A 10,245-nucleotide genomic window follows, 5' to 3' on the forward strand; every position below is an offset into this window, starting at 1 on the left:
GGTGCAGTGAGAATGTGGGGTGTCCACTGAGCTCAGTCTCACTCCCCCTGCTACCCTCCCCCAGGATGCCAGGGCTTGCATGATGGGGAAGCCCCCACACTCAGGTGCCAGGAGTCTCCAAAGAGCCTGCCCCACACCCATGCAGCCTCTTCCTGGTGAGCCTGGCCACAGCCGCCGGGACCACAGGGGCCAGTCGGGCTCCTGAGGTCGGTTCATGCAGGAGCCGGTCTGTGAGGCCAGCTGGGAGAGAGCACACTGCCCGCCCGGCTTCTGTGTGGCACTACTGGGCGGCCCAGAGGCCCATGCTGCGCCCTGGCCTGCGGCATCCAGCCGCACTCACCGCATCACCGCATGGAGACTTGGGCACTGTGACTCAGGTGGAGGGGGGCACACAGGGGCCCAGGGGCCCAGGTGCTGCCCAGGGCCCAGAGATCAGCTGGGACCTGCCCTTCCACATCAAACACTCACACTTCAATCGCCAGCCAGGCCTAGGGACTGCACCCATGCATGAATTTCATGCACTGGGCCTCTAGTCTAATAATAATAATAAAAAAACTTTAAAATTCTTTAATAGTTTTGTATTTTTCTTCATTGGTAGAAATGTCCCAGAGCTCTTAGTGGTAAGAGCAAAGGAGGAAAATGTACTATAGTTTTCTTATCCAGTTTTTTTTTTTTTTTTTGGTAGGGTGGGAGTGGTAAGTCATAAGGGTGGATGGACAGAAGGAAAACATAATTAAGTACTAATAGTGATAGGATTATAAAAAGTAAATAAATTACTATTATATATTCAGATGACTTAAAATATATATTATAGAATTACTTTTAATTTTCAGGTACTTCTTAAAAGGACATAATAGCAGTATAATAATAAGTTTGAGATGAGATAATTTAAAAGGTACTTAGGCATCTGTTAGAGGTGTCTCTAGGGGTAGAGAGTATATTCTTGTTTTATTTTAGGAGGCAGAGGGGAGGTAGGAGGCAAAAATTGCTATCATCAGTTCTATATAGATGTTGCCATTCATAATTAGGAATGTCACCTATTTTCCTTCCCTCCAGTATCAATCAAGTATTGATGGATAACAACCAAGCACAAAATCTCATTGGGACAGAATAATAAGTATTTATTTTTATATGTCAACTAGTGGCCCAGCACACAAATTCATGCATGGGTGGGGTTTGCCAGCCTGATTGGGGCTGGGCCAGCAAGAGGGTGGGGGCACAGGAGGTTGGCTGGCCCTACCCCTGATGGGGGTGGGGGGGCCAATCGGGGGCCGGCCTAGCTGTGAGAGGGGCCACAGGAGGTTGGCTGGCTGGCCCTGCCCCTGATCAGGCCAGTTGGCCGACCCCAGTGCATGTCATAGCAACCAGTCATTCTGGTTGTTCTGGTCATTCTGGTGACTTGAATTTTATATAAAAAGATTAGGGGTTGAGAGGATCCAAGATGGCAGCATAGGTAAACACCTAAACTGCTGCCTCGTACAACAGTTTCAAAACTACAACTAAAAGACAAGACGTCTATCACCCAGAACCATGGGAAAGCTGGCTGAGTGGAAGTTCTACAACTAGAAGGAAAGAGAAAAGAGCATTGAGACGTGCACAAGCGCTGAAAAGCTGAGGTACGGAGGCACACGAATCGGGCTGGCGGTGGGCGACTGGGAGCACTGCTTTTTTCAACCCGAAGGGAGACAAGCTCCCAATTACTCTGAACTCCAGTTTCTGGGGAGATGTGGGGGACCGAAACTCCTACGGGGAGAAGCTGGACTGTCTGCCATCGGGTCGGAAAGTGAGGGTGGCTTGTTTGCAGGGCTGTGCGCAGGAATAATTGTTTACTGTGCTGGGGCACGGGACGTGGGGACGCGGTTGGAGACACAGAGCCAGCTAACTGGCAGTCATCGCTGTTTGCCACGCCCTAGCCTAGTGACGCCCTGAGACCCCACCCTGCACAACCTATAAACCCACCCAAGCTCCAAGCAGCAGCTTTAGCATATGAATGGCCTGCCCTATCACAACTTAACCTAGCAAACTTGCAGCCCGGATCAGACAGCTCCAAAACCTCCAAACCCCAAGCAAAGAGGAGAAAACTGTAGTTCTTGCTATAGCTCCTGCTGGGTGGCCTCAGACAGTAGCCGACCTGCACCCCATTGGAGATCCAGAAGCCAGTGTACCTAGTGGTCAGTGTGAGACACCAGATTTCAACTCCTCCCATCCATAAGTGACACATTCAAGAGGCAGACTCAGTGAGCACCAAAGCCCCACTGAAACAAGTCCTGCACCATAAGCGAGTGTCCAGTGCAGCAGTTCTTCCATTATAGACACAGCGGGTCCTCACAGCCAATTGGCCTGGAGGTCAATTCCTCCCAGTGTACCAACAGCAATCAAGGCTTAACTACACCAAGACTTTGCACTCAGCCCACAAAGGGGTGTACCAAGAGCATCCACCTCAGGTGATTGGGGAGGCTGAGCTACTGGCCCCTATAGGTCACCTACCACACAAAGCCACTCCATCAACACAGGGAAGCAGCAAACTGTGGAGACAAAGAAACATGTCACGAATGAAAGAAATGGAGGAAAGCAAACTACTGGATGACATAGAGTTCAGAACCACATTTATAAGGTTACTCAAGAATCTTCTAAAAACTGCTGAGGAACTTAGTGAGACCTTTAAGGATCTTAATGAGAATGCCAAAAAAAAAAAAAAATGGAAAAGGACCAGTCAGAAATTAAGCAGACACTGCCTAAAATAAAGAATATACAGAAACTCAACTGTAGATCAACGTACCCCAAGAATCAAACCAAAGATCTGAAATATGAGGAAACAAAAAACACCCAACCAGAAAAACAAAAAGAAAAAAGAATCCACAAATATGAAGATAGTGTAAGGAGCCTCTGGGACAACTTCAAGCGTACCAACATCCAAATTTTTGGGGTGCCAGAAGAAGAGAGAGAGCAAAATATTGAAAACCTATTAGAAGAAATAATGACAGAAAACTTTCCCTACCTGGTGAAAGAAATAGACTTACAAGTTCAGGAAGGGCACAGAACCCCATACAAGAGGAATCCAAAGAGGACCACACCAAGACACATCATAATTAAAATGCCAAGGGCAAAAGACAAAGACAGAATCTTGAAAGCAGCAAGAGAAAAACGGTTAGTTACCTACAAGGGAGTACCCATACGACTGTCAGCTGATTTCTCGGCAGAAAGTATGCAGGCCAGAAAGGAGTGGCAAGAAATATTCAAAGTGATGAACAACAAGAACCTACAACCAAGATTATTCTACCCAGCAAAGCTATCATTCAGAGTTGAAGGTCAGATAAAGAGCTTCACAGACAAGAAAAAGCTAAAGGAGTTCATCACCACCAAACCAGGATTACATGAAATGCTGAAGGGTATTCTTTAAGAAGAGGAAGAAGAAGAAAAAGGTAAAGATAAAAATTATGAACAACAAAATGACATCAAATACACATCTACCAACAAGTGAATCTAAAAATCAAGTGAATAAAAAATCTGAAGAACAGAATGGACTGGTGAATATAATAGAATCAGGGACATAGAAAGGGAGTGGATTGACAATTCTCAGGGGGAAGGGGGTGTGAGGGGTGCAGGAAGAGATTGGACAAAAATCTTACACCTATGGATGAAGACAGTGGCAGGGGGTAAGGGCATGGGGTGGGGTGGGGAATCAGGTGGAGGGGAGCTATGGGGGAAAAAAGAGGAACACCTGTAATAATCTGAACAATAAAGATTTATTAAAAAAATAATAAAGCAAGTCTTTAATTTTTGCTTTTCCATTTCCTCCCCTTCTACCCATCCTATAAAAAAGAACTAAATCTTACCATTTACAGCAGCATGGATATACCTAGAGACTATTATGCTAAGTGAAATAAGTCAGTCAGGGAAAGACAAATACCATATGATTTCACTTATATGTGGAATCTAAAGAACGTTATAAACGAACAAACAAAACAAATAGAACCAGAGACATAGAAGCATGAAACAGACTGTAGAATCTCAGAGGGAAGGCGGGGGTGGGTGGGTGGGTGGGAAAAGATTAACCAAAGAACTTGTATGCATATATGCATAACTCATGGACACAGACAATAATGTGGCGAAGGCCTGTGTCAGGGAGAAGGGCGGGGATGGGTGGTTGGGGGTGTGGGCTAGATGGGGTCAATGGGGAAAAAAGGGGACATCTGTAATACTTTCAACAATAAAGATTAAAAAAACACACACAGCCGAAACCGGTTTGGCTCAGTGGATAGAGCGTCGGCCTGTGGACTGAAGGGTCCCGGGTTCGATTCCGGTCAAGGGCATGTGCATTGGTTGCGGGCACATCCCCAGTGGGGGGTGTGCAGGAGGCAGCTGATCGATGTTTCTCTCTCATCAATGTTTCTGGCTCTCTATCCCTCTCCCTTCCTCTCTGTGAAATATCAATAAAATATGTTTAAAAAATAAATAAATAAATAAAAAAACACACACAAACAACAGAAATGGACTCATAGATTTAGATAACAGACTCATGATTGCCAGAGGTGAGGAGGCTTGGGGGACTGGGTGAAAAAGGTGAAGGGATTGAGAAGTACAGATTGGTAGTTACAGAATAGTGAGGGCCTGGCCAAAGTGGTTCAGTGGTTGCATGTTGACCTATGAACCAGGAGGTCACAGTTTGATTCCAGGTCAGGGCACATGCCCCTGTTGTGGGGGCATGCAGAAGGCAGTTGATCAATGATCCTCTCTCATCATTGATGTTTCTATCTCTCTCTCTCCCCCTCTTCCTCTCTGAAACTAATTTTTTTTAAAAAAAAGAATAGTCACAGGATGTAAAATATAGCATAGGAAATACAGTTCATAATCCTATATGATAAAAGGCTAATATGCAAATTGACCAAACAGTGCAATGGCTGGTCACTATGATGCGCACTGACCACCAGGGGGCAGACGCTCAACGCAGGAGCTGCCCCTGTTGGTCAGTGCGCACAGCTGGCCCGCACAGCTGGCCAGCAGGCCAGCACAGGGGCGGTGGCAGAAGCCTCTCCCACCGGCAGCGCTAAGGACCCCTCGGGGGATGGACATCCCCCGAGGGGTCCCAGATGGTGAGAGGGCACAGGCTGGGCTGAGGGGACCCCCTCCCAGTGCACAAATGTCATGCACCAGGCCCCTAGTATCTTAACTACATATGGTGCCAGGTGGGTACTGGAAATATTGGGGGAAGTATATGATTGTCAAACTACTATGGTGTACACCTGAAACAAATACAAATTGAATGTTAACTGCAATTGAAAAATAATTTTAAATATAAAGAAAGAACTATCCATCTCCTACTATAGGACACAATTGATCTCAGCTGGGGTTTTAACTGAGTTAAAATTAGGTAAAATCAAATCTAAAGAATGGAATAGACAACTGATAATAAGCACAATTATTTGATAAAGTATAATACCAATTGTGGAAAAGAGGACTGACAATTTGCAGAACATGAAATACATAGAATAAACAAATACTTGAAAAATATATAAACCTCATTATGAGACAAGGAAGTACAAATACAAAAAAGTATCACTTTATACCTATTTAATCAACCAAAAATGTTTTAAAAGATAACACCCAATATTCATGAGGCTGTGGGGAATTATATATGTTGAGAGTGGTGATCATAATAACAATAATAGCCAACAGTTACTGTGCAGGAGGACTATTTTCCCCATTTCATAACTGAGGCAACCTTATAACATTTCTGTGCAGGAGGATTATTTTTCCCCCATTTCACTGAGGCAAAAGTGACTCAGATTTGGCTTAACTAGTCCAGCCTATTGTAACTTGTTGAAGTTTAATCCCTGTGTTCTTTACCAAAATTCTACACTGCCTTCCCCAGTAATATGTCATTTAGAGCAATGAAAATATTCTTACCCTATGAGTAATATATTCCAGGCCCAGAAATTTAGTCTGAGAAAATAATTTCAAAGAAGAAAATGATATCTATATCTATATCTACTAGTATATCTATACCTCTCTATCTCTATCTCTATCTCTATCTCTATCTCTATCTCTATCTCTATCTCTATCTCTATCTCTATCTCTATCTCTATCTCTCTATCTCTCTCTCTCTCTCTCTCTCTCTCTCTCTCTATCTCTATCTCTATCTCTATCTCTATCTCTATCTCTATCTCTATCTCTATCTCTATCTCATCTATCTAGCTCCATCAATGCACACAAAGGTGTTTAACAAATAGCTGTTGATTGCTCATTATCTACCAGGAAAAAACTAAGCAAATTACAGTATTAATTGAACACAAGCATTAAAATGATCAATATGAAGAATATGAGCAAATGTGAAAAAATATTGATGAAATAATGTTAAATGAAATAAACTGGCCACACTACTGGATATTATCTGTGCAGAGACAATTGGTAATAGGGTGAAATTCAAGAGCTAAATATAGTCAGAGAGGTTTTGTGACTTGGCATGGTAGTTGGGGGAAATTTCCAATTAGAATGTAAGAACGTTTTCAGTGGGGAAGCATACCGCTTACTTTCGTGAAACCAGGCTGTCCATTTTCATATTGATTACCTATAAAAGCCAACTTTGCAAAAATGTTTCGTGTACACACCCCAAGGTTGGTGGGTGAGCGCTTTAGTCCCAGAGAGAGCAACCCCCAACCCATCATGACCTCCTTCCCCCCAACTCCTAGTGGTTTGGTACTCCTCTTAATATGGTTTCATGGGAGTGCTGGCGCTTCTTAAAAGAAAAGTGGGCGAAGGACAGTGCGCAGAAGGTAGGCTGGCTCGGGCAACCCCAGAGGGATGGCTGTTTTGCACGCTCAACTCAGCCCAGAGGAAGAAATAATTTTCACTTGCTCAGTGGTTACACTGATCCCTTTTCGCTGGAATTAAATCACTGTGTGTCTGGTGATACAGGGGCACTGGTTTCCATTCACCACCCCTCCTTAAAAGCTGAGACCTTCTATGGGAGGACTTGACTGGCACCCAGTATAGGGAGGCAGGGTTTGGGGAGTGGGTCTGGGGGAGGAGTATTGGGTGGGGACTTTTGTATAGTCCATGTACATTTAAATTTGTAGGCCCTTTTCCAATTACGCCACTAAAGTTTTTAGCCTGTTTTTGAAAGGATTTTTTCCTTTAAAAAGTTTTATTGAATTTATTGGGAGTGACATTGGTTAATAAAATTATACAGGTTTCTTCTGTACAGTTCTGTGTATTGTATTGTGTATTTTTAAAATTTGATTTTCTTCTTGAATACTTCTTAGTTAATACAGACTTGTGAGCCCTGACACCCTACTTGGGTGCTGGCTTTGTTGGTCTCTCTAACACCTGGCTGACCAGGCTTTCTTCTCTGAAGATGAATTGTTCTTGCTTTTTATAGGAAGGAGTTTGATAATATTAGACCACTAGATTTACAAAATATTTCCCAAAATTATGGGTTAGCCAATTGAAATTTTGCACTGGAAAACCTCTGTTATAAGTGGACAATTTTTTCTCATTTGACCTCACTGGGAGCAAATTCACAGTTGGCAGGGACCTTTTAATGTGCAAAAGAAGCACAGAATGATATGGGCTGATGTGAGCATTCCAGGATAATATTTTCAAGCTAAAGATATTGTGTGTGTGCAATAAATCTATCTATCTATCTATCTATCTATCTATCTATCTATCTATCTATCTTCATCATCATCATCTATCTATCATCTCTCTATTTGTCTACCTATAGAGAGTGCCAATAATGCAGAGTACAGTGAATGAGTTGGAGAGAGCATTTGAGTCCTCTGCTCCATAGCAGGCTCCTAGGGGGCAGAGGCTATTTAGGTTTTGAACCACTTGAGGTAATTTTTTTCTTATTTTATTTTGAATTATTTTGATTTGTAAAATTATTTTTCAATTATAATTTACATTCAACACCATTCTATATCAGTCTCAGATGCACAGCATAGTGGCCAATCAGGCACCTCACAGAGTGTTTCCTGATACCTCAAGCACCCACCTGGCTCCACACACAGCCACTATGACATTTATTGACTAGATTCTCCATGCTATACTTTATATTCCTAACAAATATGGTTATTCTTTGTAATGGAACTTTCTGATAAATTGAAATTTAACAAGAAACTCATGTTTTTGTGCATTTCCATCTTTTCTATTGAAAACATTGTGAAAGCATTCATCATTCCATTTTGCTCTCCAATTTAGAGTCCCACAAACTGAATTCAATGTTTGATGCAATGATTATGTGTATACCAAAGTGACAAAGACTTTTGCTTGAATTCTATTATAGTTTCCTCATCTGCAAAATATTGATAATTGTAGTTCATGCATATTGCTCAGCACAGTATTTGGTACATCGTAAGCCCTCAAAAAATCATAGCTGTTTCCATTATCACTGTTTATTATTTACTAGGGATCCGGTGCGTGAAATTCGTGCACAGGGGGGTGTCCCTCAGCCCGGCCTGCCCCTCTCCAACTTGGGACTCCTCGGGGGATGTCCAACTGCCAGTTTAGGCCTGATCCCATGGGATCAGGCCTAAACTGGCAGTTGGACATCCCTCTCGCAATCCAGGACCACTGGCTCCTAACCGCTCACCTGCCTGCTTGCCTGATTGCCCCTAACCACTCTGCCTGCTGGCCAGATCATGCCCAACTGCCCTCCCGTGCCAGCCTGCATGCCCCCAACTGCCCTCCCCTTCTGGCCTGATCGCCCCTAACTGTCTCTGCCTCGGCTCTGCCACCATGGCTTTGTCCGGAAGGACGTCTGGAAGGTCTCCCGGAAGGTATCCTGGTCTAATTAGCATATTACCCTTTTATTAGTATAGATTGTTCAATGTAAAACATCATTTTTGCTGCAACGGGGGAACAAGGAAATAGGAGACAATTGGGAATTTCATGTGCTTTCTGTGCAGTTAGGAAATACAAAAATTGCATCTACGAAAGAGTTAAGTTTCCATGGGATGCCATAAGTTACGGAGGTTCTTGTCAAATGAGTGGTCCATACCTCAGACCTATAGGGATTCAGGGAGGGGATGCAACAACTGGGTAGGCAGGATTGAGAAAGGGACAAGTGGTGGAAGGAGGAAGAAGGGGCAAAATAGAAGCAGGCAAGCCCTGAATGATTCAGTTAGATGAAAAAGGGGCATAGGAACAGCATATGCAAAGTTGTAGGGTCAGGAATGAGCATAACATGTTCTGGGGACCCACTGTGAGGCTGTAGTGTCTCAGAGTCATCATTCTGGAGATCAAATTATTGCTAGGACAGTAGCTGAAAAAGATGTAGGCAATTAAACTGAATTTGTGCTGACCCATAGGACTTTCTCTAAATGATTATACAAAGCCCAACACAATGAAAACAACAGAAACAAATTAAAATAAAAAAGGGCTTTAAAAAAGGAGACAGGAAAAAAGGCTTTCCTGGCAATTTGCTTTTTTCCTGCAAATGTGACTTTGAGATATTGGTGTATAATATTATTAGGCTTATCAGTTATATGGGAGAACAAGCTAACTTGTGCAGAGGCCCCTGAAATGTTGTCGGGGGCTATTAATAGAGTTATTAAAAATACCATTTGACTCCTCCCTACCCCTCTACTAAGGCATCCACTGGAGGGCACTCTCCTCACTGGCCACATATCCCAGCCAGGCCAGTGATCCTGCCATACCTCTGACTAAGACCTCACCACAATGCCTGCCATCTCAAATGGAACACACCATGGAAACCTCAATGTTCATGTTTCACAAGTTTGCCAGGGCTAAAGGCTACTTAACAAAGGAGAACCTGAGAGTACTCATGGAAAAGGAGGTTCCTGGATTTTCAGAAAATCAAAAAGACTCTCTGGCTGTAAACAAAATAATGAAGGACCTGGGCCATTGACTAGAGGGAAGAATGGGCTTCCAGAGCTTCTTTTTGCTAATTGCTGGTCTCACCATCACATGCAATATCTATTTTGTAGTACATATAGAGCAGAAGGGAAAGAAGTGGGCAGCACTGAGCAGTTGCTCCTGCCCTGATAAGAGTTCTCCCAATGGGTGATTAAGAAATCTCTGCCCCACAGCTTCTTATCTATATAAAAATTTCATAAGCAGATTGGGACCCTTAGAAAATCCTATACAATAAAAGCCTAATATGCAAATAGACTGACCGGCAGAACAACCAGTCACTATGATGCGCACTGACCACCAGGGGGCAGATGCTTAACTCAGGAGCTTCCTCCTGGTGGTCAGTGTGCTCCCACAGTGGGAGTGCTGCTC

At 43.4% G+C, this 10,245-nt stretch overlaps 1 pseudogene across 1 annotated transcript; it reads left to right on the forward strand.

The window, feature by feature from the left end:
- The first annotated feature begins 6,718 nt into the window (after window positions 1–6,718).
- Window positions 6,719–10,027, forward strand: LOC308240184 (protein S100-A10-like; annotated as a pseudogene). The gene is made up of 2 exons: window positions 6,719–6,773; window positions 9,591–10,027. The product of its transcript is annotated as a protein S100-A10-like (transcript).
- The last annotated feature ends 218 nt before the right edge of the window (window positions 10,028–10,245 follow it).

The sequence above is a fragment of the Plecotus auritus genome (assembly GCF_963455305.1).
Source record: "Plecotus auritus genome assembly, chromosome: X".
Classification (NCBI taxonomy): Eukaryota; Metazoa; Chordata; class Mammalia; order Chiroptera; family Vespertilionidae; genus Plecotus; species Plecotus auritus.